This window comes from Ochotona princeps, chromosome 2 (assembly GCF_030435755.1).
Source record: "Ochotona princeps isolate mOchPri1 chromosome 2, mOchPri1.hap1, whole genome shotgun sequence".
Classification (NCBI taxonomy): Eukaryota; Metazoa; Chordata; class Mammalia; order Lagomorpha; family Ochotonidae; genus Ochotona; species Ochotona princeps.
In genome coordinates this window covers 81,820,638-81,843,206 of record NC_080833.1, presented here as the reverse complement: position 1 = coordinate 81,843,206, position 22,569 = coordinate 81,820,638, and positions in this window count along the sequence as shown.

Below are 22,569 nucleotides of genomic sequence, written 5' to 3'. Positions count from 1 at the left end.
TACTTATCTAGCTTCGCTTTTTCTAACTCCATCCTTTGGTCACTTATCATTCATTATGCTGCAATTTAGGAACTCTGGGAATTCTGCCTGGTCCCTGGCCTCAAGTAGCTCTCACTTTTCATGAAAAACTGACATGTAAGTAGACAATTATTCCATGGCGCTGTAACTTCTGAGGTAGAGGCAGCAACAAAATTCTGCAAGAGTGCAAAGGAGAGATCATTAATGTCTCCCAGTGAACTGGGCTAGCGGGAGGAGAATATTCACAGAGGAGAAGATGAGTTTATTATGAAGCAGACTAGAAACTTTTCAAGTGGAAAATGGTAGTAGGGAATTTTAGGCACAAGTTAGCTCATGAATATAAAAACTTCTGGGATTAAAGGTATCGTGAAGAATTTCATCTGATTGAAAAACAGGGATCTAGTTCACAGATCACAATGACCATGTTAAGGGCTTTAGGATGTATCCTATGAGCTTTAAGAACAATAGAAGGAGTTTGAGTAGCAAAGCAATGAAATATTGCAGAAGTACATATTGTGAAAAAGCATAGCAGAAGGCATAGCTCCTGTTTTAAGCAATCAATTTATTTATATAATTTATCTGAAAAAATTATAGAGAGAAGGGTCCAACATGGTAGCCTAGCCGCTAAAGTCCTCACCTTGTATGCGCCGGGATTCCATATGGGCGCCAGTTCTAATCCTTAGGACCCCTCTTCCCATCCAGCTCCCTGCTTCTGGCCTGGAAAAGCAGTCGAGGACAGCCCAAAGCTTTGGGACCCTAAACAGAGTGGGAGACCCAGAAGAAGTTCCTGGTACTTGGCTTCAAATTTGCTCAGCTCCCGCCGTTGCAATCATTTGGGGAGTGAATTATCGGAATGAAGATCTTCCTCTCTGTCTCTCCTCCTCTCTGTATATCTGACTTTGCAATAAAGATAAATAAATCTTAAAAAAAATAGTTATAGAGAGAAAGGAAGATATGCAAAGTGATCTTCCACCCCTTGTTTCAGTATCCAGATGGCCCCAATGGCTACCTTGGGCCCATGCTGAAGCCAGGACACTGGAATGTCTTCCATGTTTCCCAAGAGGATTGCAGGGTCCAAGAACTTCACCATCTCGCATTACCTTTCTCCGGTAATTAGCTGGAGAGATAGAATTGAAGTGGAGCAGTTGAGACACCAACCAGCGCCTGCATTGGGTGCTGTCATGGCAAGCAGCAGCTTTACTGGATATGCCCTATGCTGGTCCCTCTGGAAGGCACTTTCAATGCCAGTAGATATGATTAATATCTATGTGAGCTCTATACATTTACTGTTATTTTTAATGTAATTGTGCTTTCCTGCTCATTTATTTCTCTAGTAGTGAATATAATAAAAAGTCAACTGATACTCAATTCTAACTTCATAATTACCCTTCTAAGGAATACATACTGTATGATATATTTCAGTCTCATGTGAACTTAAATTTTTTTATTTAAATGTGAGAAAGAAAAAGAAAGAGAGAGAGAGAAAGTTTCAAATTGCTGGTTCAGTTCATTTCATAAATGCCTACAATGTCCTGGACTGGACTGTTTTGAAGTCTGGAGCTGGACACTGAATCCAGAACTCTCTAATACTATTGGCAGGAAACCAAGGACTTGCGCCATCACCTGCTGCCTCCCAGGATGCACATTAACAGGAAGAAGAAAGCAGAAGTTGAGTTGACTCTTGATTCGAGACACTCAGAATGAATCAGAGATACCTTAACAAGGATCTTCATTGCTAGGCCAGGGCCTGCTCTCTTATTCCGTTTTTTTTTTAATCAGTTAAAATTTAATTTCTGTAAATATTAGAAGCAAGATTTCATTTTTCAGGGGAAAGGTTATTGCAACCAGTAATCTGTACATTACTGTGGATTATTTCCACTGTAAACTAGATTGTCTCTTTGACAAGCACTTATTTTGTACATACTACAGCTTGTCTAACAGGTAAGCCAATAGGGCTTTTCCTGTGTTCTTAGACTTATTCCTAAGAGACTGCTCAACCTAGCGGTCAAATAAGGCTCATAAATTTGCACAGCAGTCCCATTAATGAATTTTCAAATGACTTGCTGGGTTGTATTGCATTAAACAGTGAAACTTTAGTAGCCTATTTCTTCACTTAAAACTCCTAAGTAAAATTAACCTTCTCATTGGCCAATAATGACAGGGCTAAAAATGTATAATTTATTTTCAGTCTTCTCAGAGGAAATTACTACTAGTAAACCTCATAATTTTCACAAAATACCCTCTGTCATCTAATCCCATTCTTCCCCAATGCTCTCACCCTCCATGAGAAATAATACAATTGCCTCTCTATTTATACCTGAACGATTTCCACATTTTGTGCAGCTGGCCAGCTTAGAGTAGCAGCAGAATTTATGAAACAAAATTCTGTCGTCAGTACTACCTAAATTTTCCAGATTAGAATGTTTAAATGGCAATCAAAAACAACCTTCAATCAATGTAGATGATTCCATAGAACATTTTAATAACAGTTTTTCTGACTATGAAACCTTGCGGCTTAAATGCCCTTCTCTCTCCAAGTTGTGGTGAAGTTTACATAAATGTGGTGAAGATTTCTGTGGAGGTTGGTGTCCTTTTTCCCCCCAATTAGGTGGTTAGTTTTTGAACCTAATTTTATGAGTTCAAATTTGTTTTAAAATCTCCTGTCTGGTCTACTTTACTTCAAAGTTCAGAGCTATTATTTAGATTTAGAAGCCAAAACCTTTAACTAAAGACTTCCACTTGCATTCAAATGAATGGATTCCTAATTTCCTCCTTGGAAATGTGTGAAATCAACAAGATCCCAGCCATAATTAAAGCTATCTTGGAGATGGACTTGTCAGGCCACCAGCTGGGTGGGAAGGGAGACACTTTGGGTGTGTACTTCCACTTTCCCTGCAGAACATTCCTGAATACTAACCAAAGTCCTCTCCAATTACCGCTGTGATTAGTACCAACAAACTTGGTCTCAGGGTCTTGTTCTCCTGAAGAAAATACAGCACCATATGTTTTGGCATTTTTACATTTAATTTTCAAGTTGGTAAGGATTTACCTTTCCAAGTAGCCGTGCAATCAAACCTCTCTTTATTTGATATGTATTCTAGAGAAATTTTCCCAGTTGCTTGGACTGACCTTTTAAACTGTCATTTCACTTTTTAAAAAGTATCCTAATCTTATTCCACTGGTGTGTGAATAAAATGTTTTTCATTTAAAGACAAAGCAGAAGAAAAAAGAGGGTTTGATAGGAGCCTCAAGGTCTTTTCTTAACACTGAGTCTACTTGTCAAACCATGTTTGAGTAATTAATACAGTTTAATCCTGCTGAGCAAAATATTTTCTGTTGAATAAAATATTTTTTTAAGATTATATTAATTTGAATGTGAAAGACCAAGGTTTGTGAAATGCAAAGTAACATGATTTATTGAAAAGCATGTAGTATTAGAAACTAGGTCTCCTGACAACTGCCTTATAGGTTTGTTACATCTTTTAAATAATAGGCCACCTATTAAGGGCATAATACAATGCCCAATACACATTAAGTGTAAGGATTTATTGTGTTATTTCCTGTGGAATATTGCTTTTTAAAATATTGCCCTATAAAGACTTCTGGAATCAGCTCCAGGGTGAAAAGAAGTTGGAAGTCATCACTCCTATTCCTAAATAAGAAGTTGACAGAGCTGAAAATTCATTACTCTTCTAGGATCACTAGAGATCTGATCCCACAGCCTAAACTTCTATCCTGAAATCTGGAAAGACATTCATGTTTAGAAGCAAGGATGAGATCTGATTGTTGTGAGCACAATTCAACGAAACAATGTTTCAGAAAATTGTTGGAGGTGGAGTGTTGACCATGAGAGCAAGAAGGTCCTGGGGGTCACAGTCTCCAGGTGATCCTGAGTTTTCATGAATTTTACACTCAGCAACTACAGCAGATTCTCAATGGAAAGCTGCAGTAACCATTGTGAAACAGTCCCCAAGTGCCTGAAAAAAAACTTGTTCTACAAGAAAGAGTTACAGTTCTCTAACTCACCTAAGCAGGGAAAAGCACTTGAGAAACATTTATGACGGACCCAGTTCAGAAAAAAGTGCCAACTGAGATTTAATCATCGGATGACAGAATGATTGTGCTTGCCAATATCTGGTCACTACCAGAGTAGGCACTGCTATAATACTTGGTTGTGGATAGGGGAGCCTTAAAACAAACCCTTCCTTTGAGAAGTGCCAACCAATCAAGACCAAATTCCAGAGCATTGGGCGGGCTGGGAAGAACACTAAAGGAATCTGAGCTTCTGCAGCCTACAGCTACAGTCCGATTAACATAAAATTCCTTGCAAAACAAACAAACAGAACTATGCTACCTTATAATCTGTTCAAATTTACTTTCCAAAATTTCTTTATGTAAAGGCTATATGCTTCATATATGCTATTGTAATCATATAATGATGCTTTCCATTTTGTTCTCTTTCCTTTTATTTTTTCCTTACATTTTTACACTAGCACACTTTCTATTTGTTTTGTAATCACAGACTTACTCATCTGCTGCTGTAGAATTCCATCAACAGACAGTGGGAATACCACTCTTCCAGACAACAAAAGTTGCCAAGCATGATAAAAGCAAGGGAAAAATAATTTGAGGAGATGAAGTAAAAAATCTGAACTTGGCTCAATATGACCTAGATATTGGAATAATTATTAATAAGATATTTAAAATAATTGCAATCAATATAGGAAGGGCTCTAAAGGAAGAGGACACAGTGTACACAAACAAATGGGTGCTGAGCTAGAGGAATGAGAACTCTAAGAAGGCCATAATGAAAATACAGCAAAGCAAAAACACTAATAGAATTGGAAAAGGCTTTGATGATTTATTCAGCTGAGACAACCTGGAGGATAAAGAGCTGTGATATTGAACACAACGGTAGAATTTGGCCAACTTGAAAAATAAGGGAAAATAATAATAACAATGATAATGATAGGATAAAATGTGGAAAGGAAAACCTCTAAAGTCATTACATACACATAGTCAATTATCATGGGGAGGAGGAAAAGAGAGAGTAGAAATATCTTCAAATTCTGAAGGCAGATAATTTTTCAAAATTTTCTAGTGCCACCAAACTAAAATTTCAGGAAGCCTGAAAAACATTAAGCTAAAAAAGCATTAATAAATCTACATGTGACCAACTCAAACTTTAGTTGTAAAAACAGATGTACAAACAAGGTGATCCGAAAGAAGCAGGAATGAAAATAAAGTAAGAGATCACCTGTAGGGGAACATGGAACCGTGGGAGATTTATAGTTAGCTTTTGTTAGTTAAATGTTACAAGATGATAGAACCAGACTTTCCATCTATTTCTTTTTGCAGAAACATCTGCTTGAGCAAATGATTGATTTATAAAATACCTTCATAAGGGCTAAACAATATATGTGAAAGATTGCAGCACTTGAGTGGAGGGAAAAAGTAAGCAAAGTCACATGTAGGAGAACAGGGAGAATTGTTCATTACACAAAGAACCCTACCGTAGACCCAATCAGCACAGTATGGAGGGAAATACATCCCATAAGCAGGGGAAAATAGTGAAATGAATATTGTCTTGTCATTGGAGACCTACGTAACAAGCTCACTCCGAGTGAACTCCTACACCAGGCTATCCTTTGTGGGACAGTTTCTAGTTTCAGTTCAATGCCAAGTCAGCACTGTAACTCCAGATTAAAGATCTGTCCCAGTAAAGTCAAACACACAGGGTTTATCCTCAGGGTATTCTATGTGCACCCAATGTGACAAGTCATCCCCTGTAGGCTTAGTCTGTAGGACGTTTGCAACAGCAGACTGGCTCTCACAACTCAAGCTTAAGGACGCATGGATCTCTGTGGTGTCAAGCTCCAGACTGGCTCATGAGGCTCCAGATGTAAGACACATCCCAGTACCAATTGTGTCCCAAGAACAGAGGTTTTAACTTAGTCCCTGTGGATGTAGGGTTTATACCCTTTTCCCTGGGCTGTGGATCCAGGCTTCAGGCTTGCATGTGAAGACACAGACCACTGGTGCGCTTCATTTTGTCCCAGCACCAGGTGAGTCCCTGTGGTCTAGAAACCAAGTCTATCTGAATCAATTCAGGATCTAGGTCCACACCAGGTAGAACAAGACTCAAGCTCATTCATGAACGAACTCAAGCACCAGACCAGTGGATAGGTACAAGCCTGTCAGAGGTAGATGGATCAGAACAAATGGATTGGCTGGTTGTTGCAATACTTTGCCTGTCAAAACCAGAATATACAAATCATGAAAGGTGCCCATTTTTTTTCAAGTGTCCAGATTAAAAGGTAAGACCACAGATATTTATGTAAACATGACATCATTAAAGGAACAAAATAAGCATTGGTAAGATCATGGCTGGTCATTTAGTATGCAGTTAAATCTTTTGTATGCCTGAATATCATATTGGAGTGCTTGATATGTATCCTAGATCCTGCACTTATGATCTAGCTTCCTACTAATAAATACCCTGTGAGAGAGCAGACGATGGCTCTCTACGACTGGGGTTCCTGACACCATTGTGGGAGGTCTGAATTGAATTCCAGATTTTGGATTCTGCCTCGCTACTGTGGGCATTGGGAAAGGAAAGTAACAGAAGAACTCTCTGTGTCTGTGTAACTTTCTCTGTGTTTCTCTACCTTTCAGATAAAATGGAAAAAAAGAAAGAAACAAGGCAATTGATAGCTATACATGCCTGTTAAACAACCCGAAATCATTATCTTCAAGAAAGTAATTGAGAGACAAGCATTGTGGTACAGCAGTAAAGTTGTAAGATAAGATGTCCACATTCCATACTGGTTTTCCTGGGTTTGTGTCTTGCCTGTTCTTCTCTTTCAGTTTACTGCTAATACATACTCTAGGAGGCAACAGATGACAGCTTGAGAACGTGGGTTCCTGCACCCCCATGAGAGGTTTGAATGGATATTGCGACTTTGAACTAATCCAGATCTGGCTTTTATGGGTATTTGTAGTCTCTCCCTGTCTCTGTCTCTGTCTCTCTCTCTCCATCATGCTAACTTTCAACCAGAGTGATATATATATATATATATATATATATATATATATATATATATATATGTAAAATGGACACCAAATGAAGTCAGCAAAATAACATATGAACACAATCAGTTCAGTAGATACAGAAACCATGCAAAAGAACCAAAACACAAATTCTGTAAAAGAACACAATGAATGAACTAAATTCACCAGAGGTTTTTAATTGAGTAGAAGAAATACTCAACTAACTTGAAGACAGGTCATTTGAAATTACACAAAGGAACAAAAACAAGTGATAATGAGAAAGTAAAGTTCTCAGGACTTCCTGAGTAGCATCAAATGAACCGACGTATGCATAAAGAGTCTTAGAAGGCATGGAGAAAGGAAAATGAGGGAAAACCTATTTAAAGAAATAATGCCTGAAAACTTACTCAATAGATTAAATATAAAGATTAAATATAAAAAGACATTTAATAAGGTGCATTATCACAACATTCGTAAAAATCAAAAAGAAAGAATTATGAAAGGAACTAGAGAATAGCAACTCATCACACATGAGAATACTTTAAAAAGTTCTTGGAAAATAAAAGATGAATTTATTCTGAAGGAAAAATGTTTGAAATTTATGCATACATAGTTTCATCATAAAACATATTTTTAGGAACTTTTGATGTATCCTTACTCCAAGAGAATCCCGTAATATTCTCTGTGGACATTTCAGAAGAAACCAGGTATGCTATAAAAAAGTGGAGTAACAAATTTGAAGACCTGAAAGGAAATTTATAATTAAAAATAGTATAACTGTTCAGAAAGTGTTATACTTAAGTATGTTACCTCTTACGTCATTCTTCAGTTGTCTCATGATGTTCTTTCTCTTTTCCCCCTTTGTCCCCAAGAAACTGGTCACAAAGAAACTGGTTCATTATCTGTTGCCTGCCAGGTGCATTAGCTGGAGGACGGATCAGAGGTAGTGTGACAGGCAGCTGGACCAGCACTCTGACGTGGGATTCACATATCTGAAGTGAAGACTTGACCGACTCTACCAGAATCCGTGTCCCTGAGCCTTCATTCTTGAAGCTTCCCACATCATACGCATCTTGGATAGAATAAAATTGTTACTTTTTTTCATTAGTATTTTGTTTATTTATCTTTTACAATATAGACTTAGCATGATGAACCTTGTGATAGAAAGTTGTTGCATTTCTCCCCTTATGTTCAGCAAAGCTTTCATTCGAAGTACAGTAACTGGGTTTCTGGCACCTACATGGAGTACCTGGGTTGGGTTCCTGACTTCTAATTCGTGCTGCTGTGGGTAAGCAACTATGCATGCATTCTGGGAGTGATCCAGAGCACAGCTGCTCTCTATTTTTCTTTGTGTTTGTATGTCTCTGCCTGTCAAATAAATAAGCAATTTTTAAAAAGCTTTATATATTTGAAATGCGGAGAGAGAAAAAAAGAGAAAGATAGCTTCCATATACTGGGATAGAAAATTAACATACAAAATGCTAGCATTTCTCTTTCATAGTAAGAACATATCTGAAAATATCAGCAACACAATTCTACCTATATCAGCATCAATTGCCTTTGGGAAAAAATAACCAAAGAAATGAAAAATGTACACATGGAAGCTACAAAGCACTGATGCAATTTAAAAAGCACAAGTTGTGTTCACGGATTTGAATACTTAAGATTGTTTAAATGTTCACACTCACAAAAAACCACAGAGTCAATATAGTTTCTATTACAATTCTAGTGTAATTTTTTACGGAAGTAGAAAAAAAGCACCAATATTTTTATGAGGCTACAAAAATCACTCAAATGACCAAAAATACTGCAAAAAACAAAAACAAAGGCAGTTTTTTCACACTAACTATGATATAACATAATTTTAAATAATATTTTGGTGTTACAATCATACAAACAGCATATGGCTAGCCTATATACAGGCACACTGATGTGTAGAACTGAATAGATGTTCGATAGATAGATAGATAGATAGATAGATAGATAGATAGATACAGATCTATCTATGCAGTAACTATAGATACCGATAGAGTTGTGTATACTTCAAATGCTACGAAAGTAAATCTTACATATTTCCACTAAAGGCAGGTAACTTTTCCAAGACAAGGATGTATGCATTAGCATCGCGCGATAAGGTATCACGAGGGTTGCTTGCATCTCATACTGCAGTGCTTGGGTTTTACTTCCGGCTCTGCTTCTGAGAGGCGACAGCTAACAGCTCCAGCTCAGGTATTTGAGTTCTTTTTGTAAATTTGGAAGTCATGGATTGAATTCTGGGATCCTGGCTACAGTTAAACTCAGCACCAACTGGTGAGGGCAATTGTGGATTGAACCAGCAAATAAATAAAGGAAACTTTATAATCATATGGTATACTATTAATATTTAACATTTTTGAGTAATTGCATGTCAATAAATTAGTGAAACATTTAATTGTAAACTCTAGGACAACCACGAAGATTATGCTGACATCTATTTGATGTGCCGAGAGTTATATGAAATGGTCAGTTAAAACTGGTGAAATCCCACCTCCATCAAAAATGGTAACTAGGTAGAGTCCCAATACAAGCACTAAGAAACAGTTGCAAGTATAGTCCATATATATATATATATATATATATATATATATATATATTTAATTGGATTTATTTATTTTTATTGGAAAGGCAGATATACAGAGAGGAGGAAGCCAATCCGAAGTCAGGTGCCAGGAGCCTCTTCCGGGTCTCCCACGCGGGGGCAGGGTCCCAAGGCTTTGGCCCATCCTCACTGCCTTCCCAGATTACAGGCAGGAAGCTGGATGGGAACCAGGTCTGCCGGAATTAGAGCCAGCGCCCATATGGGATCCCGGCATGTTCAAGGTAAGGACTTTAACCACTATGCTATTGCGCCGGGCCCACAAGTATGTATATATTAATCAACCTGTTTAATGATGCTCATTTTAAATCTGAATTACCTAAATATATCGACTAAAGATGCTGAATATTAGAGTGGACCAGGAAAGTAGCCAAGTGTATCTCACAGATACTTAATTATATACCACCATTAATGTCACTTCAGGGACCAGCTTGCAGCATAGCTAGTAAAGCCTCCTCCTACAGAGCCAGAATCCTGTACAGGTATCATGTGAGTTCCGGCAGCTCCGCTTCCCATCCAGCTCCCTGCTGAAGCACATGGGAAAGCAGCAGAGGATGGCCCAAGTCCTTGCACTCCTGCGTTCATGTGAGAGATTGTGAAGAAACCCCTGATTTCTACCTGGCCCAGTCCTTGCTGATATGGTCATCCAAGTGCAAACCAGATGATTGAAGAGTTCCATATCCCCTTCTGTCTGTAACTCTGCCTTTCAAATCAATTAAGCTTTAAAAAAATGTGCTTTAAATATAAAGACAAAGGTTTAAAGTAAAGGGAACAAGGAAGACTAATTATGGTAGCATTAATCAAATGAAGGTTGGCACATCTATATCAATTTCAAATAAAGCTGACTTCAAAGCAAAGGCCATTTATAAGGAATAAATTATGGTATTACACAATGATTAAATGGTCAGTTCCTGAGAAGGCGAAACAATCCTACATGTGTCTGCAGGGGAAGAACTGATTCAGCTGGAAGGAGAAACAGCCAAATTCATTGAAATCACTCAGCTTTCAAAAATGTTCCATAAATACTTTGTGGATCAGAAAGGCAGGTATTGGTGGACATTACCTGAGAAATACTATTGGTTAATTTGACCCAATTGGTTTTTGTAGAATTCTGTTTCCAAGAACTAGATACACATTCTTTTTAGGCTCGCATGAAATATTCACCAAGACAGACACTTTGTGTCATAAAAAACACCCTCACACATTAGAAACGATAGAAATAATACAGACAATAATAACATACCAAAATAGAATTTTACAAGAAACAGAAATAATATTAACTAATGATGAGGATAAAGAGTTTTAAGAATTCTTCATTTATGGTGGTAGTGGAAAATGATGTAAGTCCTTTGGAAAATAGCTTGTCCACTTTTTACAAAACTAGACGTATTCTTTTTTTTAGGAAGAAAATTATTTAATGCCACATAGACAAATATCAAAACAAAAGACTTCCTATAACATATGCAATGCATGTGATCTACTAATGGTGCCAACTTTATCCAAACCATTAGATACATCTTCTTATAAAATTTTTTTATTAATATAAATAGCTTTTACGTATTTGATATGTGGGTATGTACAATTCTTACATGATAACAATGCTTCCCTCCTCCCATGCCTCCATCTCAATCCCCCTCCTCCCTTTCTTTTTTAGATTTTGAAAAAAACCTAAAGAAAATTACATGTATTTTGACTACCTGATCAAAGCAATTGTGCTTTGGGGTGTTTATTAAATGAATTTGAAAAAGTGATGTTCATACAACAATTTATAACAGCTTTGTTAGTAATGTCCAAAAATTACAAGCAAGCTGTGCCCTCCCATGGCTAAATGAATGACCTGTGTTCTATGTGTACATTAAAGCATTGCTCACCAATAAAAATACATGAGCTATCACCTCTCAAGAATACATGGATGAATCATGAATGAAAATTATAAAAGGAAGAAACCAGTCAAAAAACACAACATGTTATATTATTTCAAGTAAATTACATTAGGAGAAAGGCAAAGCTAAAGCATGATTTAAAAAAAATCAGTGGCTGAAAGAATTTAGTGGGAAGGAAAGGATGATTAAAAAACCAAAGCACAGGTATTTTTAGTCAGTAACTTGATTTTCTTGATTATTTTGCAGTAGTAGATACATGATAGCATGAATTTGTGAAAACTCATGGTACTTTATAGCACATAGTGAAATGTAATGTAAACACATATTATACACAAAAAAATTAGAAATTTGGGGGACCCGAGGATAGAATAAGGAGTGTGAGAAAAAGCATTCAAACTCTACCACAGCCTTATGGAACATCTCCTTTAAAGGGAATGGAGTGTAAGTACTGAAAGGAACTTTGGAGAAATTTGCATGGTGGAAGGAGGAAGAAGCGGAGATGAGCACAAGCATACAGGCTACAAGTTCTGACACTGTTGTATATTGGACTGTTGTATATTGTCTTACGGGATGATGGGAGAGGCATTTGCAGGGTAAGCAAGTGCAGGAGGTTACAGTGGCACTCATGCATTGGCACAGATACAAGTGACATTTGTAAATACTTAGGCACACACTTATAAACATGTGTGTATGCATATCTTAGTATACATGGTTGCAGTTTCTTGCTCTGGTCATTTTATAGCACCTGTAATCAATGCAGTTCATTGTGATAAAGCATACCTAGCTCTCTCTGATCTTAACTGTTGATTTCTTCAGTAGAAGGGGAATGGCTGCTTTCAGACTAGAACAGAAAATACACAAGATGATCCTGGAGCATGTTGATGCAAAAAATGAAGAAACTATAATGTCTCACAGACAGGTAATTATAGTGGTATGTCAAGATGACACAGAGCTACATGAAAAGGCTCCCAATGGACTAAACTGGGATTTTAGCAACAAATAAAGTAACATCCATTTATCACTAGGTCTAAAATATATATGAAGATACTGACATAAACAAATTAACGATAAATAAATGGTTGGATGAAACAATCTTTCACTTGGGATTCAAAATAACTTACACAGCTTCTATCCTTCCAGGAAATGGAGCACAAGCCCCATTCTTTGGATGCCGATGACTGACTTTCTGTTGGAATGAAAAGACGGGAAGATTAAGCTCTAATAAATAAACCTGACAAACAATACTACAGTCATGTGATCAAGGCGAACATTGGATAATGCTGATTGTGCATATCCATGCTACAATGTGATGAGATGCTTCATTCCTGGGTTATCTTCCCAAAATCGAAACTACTAGCTAATGGAAAAACTCCAAACACAGTCAATGGAATGGCATGTGTAAAATTTTGAAAACAAGGCAAGTCTGAGTAGCTCGAGGGTTGATTGTAAAGTCATACATTAAGATGGGATTCTGGAGCAGAACAGGGACATTAAGTGAAATCTTAAAATGTATGAATGAAGTGTAACCGTTATCAGTATTGGTTCATCCGTCGTAATTAATCCACCATATAGATGACAGATGATACAGGAAAACAGCTGCAAGGGTCTCTGGGTTCTCAATCTGATTTCAATTTTCATGTAAATCTAAAACTGAACTAGGTGAACTAACTAAATAAGCAATAAACTTTAAAAAAGCCTTAAAGCTCTACCAACTAAAATAAACATTACCTCGATAGATTATTCTAGCAGCAGCAGGAGACTTTTAAATAGCAATGACCATGTTATGATCTACAACATTTCTCATTAAATAATATTGGAAGTAATTTTAGAAGAATTCAAAAATAAGTTACAAATTAAGTGACCATTGATAATTTGCTATTCATGTGACGGGTGACAGGTAGCAAAACACTCTGAGTTGCATCTTTAGCAATGCCATAACATAGCTGCTGGGATATACCTCTTTGTTATTACCATCCAACGGATACAGTGAAAGATTGAAAAACAAGTGAAATTAATAGACATGGGATGGCATTGTGGCACAGCGAGTTAGACATGGGATGGCATTGTGGCACAGTGAGTTAAACTATGCCTTGGGATTCCCATGTACCATAGCGTAGTGCCGGTTCTGGCCCTGGTTGCCCTGCTTCTTGTTCAACTCCCTGGTGATGCATCCAGGAAGCAACAGTGGAAGACTGAAGTTTGGGTTCCTGCCGCCCATGTGAGAGACCCAGATAGAGTTTCTGATTTCTGGCTGTCAGAATGGCTCAGTCCTGACTGTTATGGCCATTTAAGAAGTGAACCAGAAGATAGAAAATCTGTCTCTACTTCTCTGTTGTTGTGCCTTGCCTTTCAAATAAATAAAGAAGTCTTTAGAGAGCAACAAAACAGTATAACTGATACTGAAAATAATTGATTATAGGCCAACATCTTGCCTTTCCAATATGTATGTATGCATGTGAGATATATTTTAGCATAGAATTTTACATAAAATATCTTCCTATTATACACAAGTTAATATCTATCTGTCTTTATATGTATGTGTGTATGTATCTATCTCAATGTATAAACATGCCAAATAGTGTAAACATACAAGTTTAAGATTGTTTGCCATTTTGTGAGTTAGAAATCATATTTTGTTGCTTGTCTATTTTGAACTGGCTCCAAAGTCTAAGAACTATACTGCTGCTAATTGTAAACTGTGCTTGCGCAACTTCAGTAAAACATCTTTTAAAGGTAGCAAAATCAATGTATTACCCTTCAAAAGGCAGTAAATACCTTGTGTGTTGTTGGTTCTGTGTTGAAATTGCTCACACTACATTAGTGACTCAAATTAAGCTGCTGGTCTTTGCTACATGGCAGGTGGTGCTCTGAGGTATTGCCTTGTTTTCTTCACAAAATCCACTAAAATAAAGGCAACAGTTATTCAGATTTTCTAAATTTATTCAAATCTCTGTAGAGACCTACGCTTTCTTTTATGTAATGCGCTGGGGTAGAATGGTGAACCCCATGCAGCTGTGTACTTAATGTTTTACAAAACTGCCAGTTTCCTGTAGCGGTGTTATCACTTTAAGTTCTGACAAGCCATGTTTAAGAAATACTTTTCCCAAGTCTTTATTACCATATTCTTGCTACACTGTGTCATTTTAATTTTCCTTATTATGAGAGGCAGAGCTTCTGAGGTAGATGCCTCGGACTGATGCTATATATGTGTGTATATATATATATATATATACACTCATATGCCTATTTGCTGTTCTAAAGCTTTATATATTCTTTGTGTAATACTTTGAATATTTTATCACATTGTTTATTTTTATTTTTTTAAAGATTTATTTATTTTTATTGGAAAGGTGGATATACAGAGAGGAGAAACAGAGAGGAAGAGCTTCTGTCCAATGGCTCACACCCCAAGCTGCCGCAACAGCTGGAGCTGAGCCAATCCCAAGCCAGAAAAGCCTCTTCCAGGTCTCCCACGCGGGTTCATGGTCCCAAAGCTTTGGGCTGTCCTCAACTGCTTTCCCAGGCCACAGGCAGGGAGCTGGATGGGAAGCGGGGCTGCCAGGATTAGAACCAGCACCCGTATGGGATCCCAGTGCGTTCAAAGTGAGGACCTTAACTGCAACGCTACCGCACCGGACCCTATTTTTATTTTTAAAGATTTATTTTATTTTTATTGCCAAGTCAGATTTACAGAGAGAAGGAGAGACAGAGAGGAAGATCTTTTGTCCGATGATTCACTCCCCAAGTGACCGCAACAGCCGTGCTGTGCTGATCCGAAGTCAGGAGCCAGGAGCCTCCTCCAGGTCTCCCACGCTGGTACAGGGTTCCGAGGCTTTGGGCTGTCCTTGACTGCTTTCCCAGGCCACAAGCAGGGAGCTGGATGGGAAGCGGGGCCGTTGGTTGCCCATATGGGATCCCAGTGTGTTCCAGGCGAGGACTTAAGCTGCTAGGCCACAGCGCCGGGCCCTGTGTTTATTTTTAAAACGATTCATTTATTTATTTGAAATCAGTTCCAGAGAAAGAGGGAGACACCTAAAGCAGAGAGTGACAGAGCTTTTTTCCATCTGTTAGTTCACTCCCCAGAAGGCTGGGACTGGGCCAGAAAAAGTCACGAGCCAGGAGCGCCACCCAGGTCTCCAATCACTTGGATATCTTGATGTCCCAGACCGTTAGTAGGGAGCTCCATTGGAAGTGGAGCAGCTGGGAATAGAACAGTACGTCACAGGAATCTGCTTTATTCACTTAGCCATAACGCCAACCCCTGTCTCCATTTTTTATTGTATTATTTTATTAGGACTTTTTAGATTTGTTTTTATCTTTTAGGTACAGCTCCACTATCAGATATGTGGTTCATAAATTTTTTTTCCACTATGCAATTACTTTCTCCTATAATAAATAATATCTTTAAAATAGAGATTTTAAATTTAAATTAAATCTAATTCATAAATTTTTCATCTTTTTGTCTCATTCTTGTTGTCATAAACCAAAAAAAAAAAAAAAAAAAAACTTTGGCCAACCTAATGCTATGAATATTTCTACCTAATTTTTAAATAAAGTTTTACAGAGAGATGCATGTCCTCACTCTTTAAACTTACGCTGCTTTCTTTCTGCGTAAAGTACTTTATTTAAAGTACACTTTAGTGTGAATTCAAGGATGATAGATTCTCCCAGTTTTTATCTGCTGGAAAAAAAAGGGGGGGGGTTTCACCTTTGGTTGTTAAAAATAAAATGTTTTAAGTATCCGACCTTTGATAACTTCTAGTTTTTTCTTCGTTAATTATGTAATCATCTTCACCACTCTTTCTCCTTTCATCTTTGTATGCAGGAAGTCTGCCACATACTTCCCCTGTTCTGCTGTTTTTCCCTAGCTGCTATGCTTCCACACTTTTCCCTCAATTTTCTGTATTTCCCTGGTGTGCTTTCATGTTTTTCTCTATTTCAATTTGGGTAGTTTCTTTTAGGAGCTCACGGAAAAATTTAATTAAAAATAAGTTTATTTTGGTGCATTTTATAGCCATGTCTAAGTTTTCGTAATACATATATTCCATGAAATTTTGATGAGCCCTCAGATGTTTTCAATTCATTAATCTTTTCTTCCTTAGTGTCTACGTAAATGTTAATTTCATGCGGAGTATTGTTCATATCAGCTCTTATAGTTTTCACCATTCTGTGTTCCATTTTCCTCTTATTTGCTTGGCCATCTCTAATTTCACGGTCGTCATTGTTTTAATGTTATACCTAATATCTAGTACCTGTGACAGCTCTGGATTTAGTTTATTTTTCTTCCCATATTGGATCACACTTTTCTTTCTTTTTAAAAGCTTCATATCTGATTGGTTGCAACATGTGCTGAATATTATTTTATTCAACACTGGGTTTATGTATTTGCATTAATGATCATGAGCCTGATTCTGGAACATGGCTTTCTTATTAACAACTGTTGATCCATTTAGGATGAAAGATTTTTTTCAAAAAGCTTTAGATCCCTGTAAATAGAACAGGAGATTAGCATTTTTATCAGTAAATAATTTTTCCCAGTGGTATGCTAACAAAAATTGTTCTAAGTCATTCTTTCAAATGCATCGTAAGTTACGGAGCTTCTCCAGCCTGGGTGGAGGGAGCATCTGCAATGTATGATTTTGTGTGAGCATTGAGCATTGCTCTCTGTTAACACTCCCCCTGAACCTGCCTTAACATGGCCAAGTTCTTGAGAATTTTCATTGATTGGTACTCTATGGACTCTTTCTGGAAAACTCTAAGTTCTTTAGAATTCTTTTCATGTTGCAGGTGTCTCTTTTAACCTTTTCTAAGGAAAATCTAACAGCTTTGTTCTGAAATTTCTGTCTCTTCATAAGTAACTCAGGGAGTTATGTTGTTTTTTTTTTTTTTTTTCCTGAGTTTCCTCTCTAAACACGGATCTCACTAAACACTGAAGATTGTAAGCTAGGGAAATCATCATATGCCCTCTTGGAAACTGCTTTATCATATATTTTGTCTTTTTTGGGGATAATTTTAGGCAGAAATAAATTACACTCGTCCCCCTCATTCTACTTTGCTTGATACCAAAACACTTTTTCTCTTTTAAGCATGTAAATTTATAAACCAGTATTACTTTATACATTTGTTTGTAAATCAAGCCAGTTTGTATTGTTTGTGCTGTTTTTGTACACCCCACGCAGAGCCCGGACCTCCCTGTTCTGTGGCTATTGCTGGGTGGCTCTGTCTCACAAACAAAAGGTACCATTGACTATATAAATGTGGCCACAAAGTCTTGTTTCAATAAGTATCAAGTAATAACAATGGGAATCTGATAAAATTTTAAAGGATATGTTGGGTTGCAAAATGATTTCCAATTGTATAATGGGGAAATTGAAAATTTTCCCGTTGACTTTTATAGAATAAATTCTTGCTAGTAAATCAGATCTCAAAATTTCACAGGAAAAACATTAATAAAAATTAGGTCATGCCACAGTAGTTGTAAATTGTGAGAGAAAAATATCCTGATTGTTCAACTCAAGTTTAAGCTGTAAATTCTGTGCTAGATCCTTGAGTTGCCTGTGATGTGCTGAGTCCTGGCAGGTGGTTCACCACAGGGACTAATCTGGGAACACTCAGTGACACAGAGAGCTGCTAATCCCTGGAGCCTAACGGTGCAGAGGCACTGATTGTCTGGCATTACCCACAGCCCTTAGGAAACATAATTTTGGACCTAGCACCAACTCAACAGGATGGATATGGGGTTGGAAGTATTGTTACCAGCTTCAAGCCTCACAGACTAGGCAAAAAGCACTGAAGAAAGCCAATGCTTGCATTCAGAATAGGCTGCTAAGCTTTTGCTTGAATCTAAGAAACAACCTTATGTGAGCAATTACGGTTTTTACTCTTCAAATAATCAGATTAAGAGAAAGTGTTATGCATAATTACAGATGAAATCAAGTATCTACAAAAGCACAGAGAAAAACTGCTAAGATAAAGCTAGGAAGTGGGCCCTTGCCTTACACCTCTTTGCACTTATTCTCCCTCTGTGTGGTAAAATAGCTGACACAACCCATCCCGGGGAACTGTATTTTGGGGGAACTGTATTTTGCCTCATATTGCGTCGTGAATTTGAACAGCATTTTGCATTTTGCACTGTAATTGTTCCGTATGTGCTTTAATGTGAAATGATGTCTTCAATGACTACTTTAAAATGATCTAACTTGCCTACTTTCTAGAGCATCAGATAGAATTACTGCTCCAGAAGGATGTGGTGCATTTGCCTCACAGCATTTGGGGCCAACACAGAGTTTCATACCCTTAGGTGTGCATACACATAATCCAATCAGAAAAGATCTCTATGAAAACAAAGCACATCAGGCTCAAATAATGCTCTTCCTTATGGTCTGTGAGGGCATTCTTATGCCTAATATTTAATGAAGGTGCACCAGAAATATTTTTCAGCTCTCTTACTGATTCAATTTTGTTCAATTTTGTTTTCTAAATTTTAAATTCTACTCACAAATCTCAATCTTGTGCCCTAAAAAATAAATACAACACCAGCAAAATACAGTCTTTACTTATTTTTAACTCTGACATACATATGTGTGCTTATTCAAAGAAACACACATACTCTCAAACACACACACATGCATTTTTTAAGAAAGCAAAAGCAGATAGAGATGTATAATATTGTTTTAGTTTTACTTTTTTGTTAATTAAAAATGTTTTTATTACCTTAAAAACTACACGTGAACTTACAAGTTCTTAAAATTGTTTTAGTCAGGTGGATGTCTATTTTCTTTCCTGTAGAATAAATCACAAGTTGTAACCCAGGTATCTCTATAGCTGGTTCACTTGTTGAAAAATCTTTTTCGCCTTTAGTGGAGAAGTCAGACAAGTTTCTTCCTTTCCCTAGAGAAAATCCCATGTCTAGAAACTCTGCTCTGTTCTTTTATTCCTCCCCTCAAACAGACTGGGAATACTTCTGCTTTCATCTTGGATCATATTATCCATCCCACAGCTGTGCATCTAAAATACACCGGGGCAAGTTCCTACTTCTCTGATACTTACAAACTCTTCCAAGTTAAGTGCAGCCTCCAAGTCCTCTGGAGACTTTTTGTCCATCTATGCCAATCATTATTTGTCTTGTTTAAATCTCTCCAGGAATCCTTGCCTGCAATGTTCATTTGCCACTTTTGTAGCTACCGAGCTATATGTTGTATGTTGAATAATATTTTAGTCCATGTATATTCAACCTGCCCCAATTAAGCTAGTAAGTCCTTTGAGAGAGAAATTGCATATGCCTTGCATGGATTCCTTCACTGCTATTTTCCAGTTAAAATGCATGAAATAGGTACTGATAACTGTTTATTAAATAATGAGTTTTATAGTTTTGCATGCATTTCTGTTTAGACCAAATTTGTGATGCCTGAAACTGAACATCTGCTTTTAAATGTCTCTGATAATTAGGAACTATTGACCAGACAATATGTCATCAATTGCAGATTATGGAATGTTTTTTAAAGTCAAAGACATGTTAATATGACTCAGGCAACCATTTAAAAAATCTATATAACACTTTGTTGTTTTTACCAGCCTTCAAAAAGCATGATTACATATGGAAATATAATCAATTAGCCCAATTTGTTGTTGAATTAAAATAATCTGTATATAGTCAAATTGATTTAGGGTTTAAATCTTTAATAATTCCTTAGTGGATTTAATAGAAGTTATTTGATCCTGTGTTACATTTTCTTGAATCCGTTTGAATACAACAGATTTAGCTAGACACAGGTTCTGCCTTGAAAAATACTTTGCAATGTTTGGGGTAGTGACATGTTAATTTCTCTCCAAATGCATGACTTGGCTGCTCACTTCATTCCCCTGTCTGCTAGCACGTGTAGCTTTCTTTTGGAGGATTTCAGGAAGATTTTGGTAGCCTTTACGTTTTGTTATTGCAAAACTCTAAGCAAGGCGTGAATTCAGAATGCTGTGTCCGAATGCACAAAGGGAACACACCAGTATGACCATTAGGGACACTTGAATGTATGTCTCTTTCCCCTTTGCTTGTCGTGCATGTTTTCTTAGCATAATCCCTTAGAAATTAAGTTTTCAAAGGAAGCTATCCACAGAGTGAGGGGGAAAAAAGGGAGCTAAAGAGAGAACAAGGCCAAATGATGATGAGAATGAACAAGTTCATCTGAGAAAACCAGCAAGAGACACTATGAGGTAGGACAAGGTAGAAGCCCAGAGAATTTTGTGGGGTCTGAGAATGAGGGTCTAAACACTGAAATTACTTTGCAGAAGTTGGATAACAGACTTCACTGAATAAATAGGTATTTAATTTTTTGAAGAGTGAAACTGACTGATTTTTTTTTAAAACAAGACTACCATATATTTCAAAATTAATGAAATTTTCTACTGAGCATTGTTATGAAAACCACAGGATAAGAATAACCAAGTCCACATTGGGATTTGTGTTTTTCTGAAGAGGTATGTTTGGATGCTGTGGACACTAATCGTGTATATTATCATCAATTTTTCAGTAATAATGCCAACACAGATGAAGCTAAGAGATTGAGAAAAAAAATGAGGCATACAAAGGACACTTTAGAGAACTATTGGAACCTGTAAAAAAGATAGCATCATCTTATTTTTAGCTTAATGACTAATTTGTCTGTGCTGCTCAAGAAAGCCAAATGTCCCCAGAAAACCCCATCCCTATATGACAATCTTGGCTTTGCAGAAATACAGTGAAAAATTAAAGCAAGAGCAGAACCAAATATAGTAATTAATTCTAAAATGTCTTTGACCTTCTTTCTTTGGTTTCATCTTAAAGTATTTCCTATTTTCTTAGCCATTTAATAAAGATCTGGAAGGTAACAGGCGTTGCAATTTATGTGAATACTTATAGTTTCTGATGTGTTTGTCAATCTTAACATTTTATAATGTATCTGTTCATAGATTGAGGTGTACCAGTAGGGAACTGGACTGGAAGTATAGCAGACAGGACTTGAAGCAGTACTCATATGGGATTTGGCATTGCAGGCGTTGTTTTTACCCTCTGGACCCAACCCCTCTCCATTAAAAAAAAAAAAAAAAGCAAGCAGAACAAAACAAAAAATTCTATTTTAGTTTTCCACAATCATTTTTGCTTTCCTTTTTCAGGAATTTTTTTCCTGTAATTTTAAGCCAAATATCTAAAAATTAGCTAAAATGTTTTTTAATTAATCCTTTATTATTTTATATACTTTACATTCTGTAAGGAATGTGAAGACTTAAAGGAGTTCTATGCAAAAAGTGGTTATAAAGAATGAAGCCATTGGCTTTTACTGAAACTGAGTTGTCACAACATCCACCTGCACTATTCTTGTTTTTCAATTCAATATCAAAGTCTTTTAATGATTGACTCAATGTAGTGATTAACTGCAGCAGAAAAGCTGCCATGTGTATCCCTCTTACCTTTCTTCAGAAATCTGAGGCCCCTTACCCAACTGCTATCATGAGATTTACTCATGCTTTGGGCCCACTAATTTTAGACTAAGTACTCTGAGAGAAGCCACACTAAGACATATCTTTCATTTTGTCTCCAATCTGATAGCCACCTTGAATAGTTAAAATGTTGCTCTGAGAACTTGTTGAAATACATAAAATGTATGCAGCCCACAAGGAACACAGAATAGAGTTAAGTAAATGAAATTAACATCACTGGCGAAAAATGAGTCTAAAGATTTTCAAAAGCAAAATTTCATAGCAAGATTTAGAATTGTTGTAAAATATAGATAATAGCTGTGAAAATTTTACCAATATTCAAAAGTTATAAATTAATCTTAACTGGTGGTCATAAATGCTGATTATACTTAGAATAATTAACTTCTGTGCAAATGAACAGAACAGACATAATTGACTATATGAATTAAAAATGAGAAAAAAGGAACCTTTGTTCTTCCTGAAAATTCTGAACATAATGATCAAAAGGCTTAATGACTCATGAATGCGCCAAAA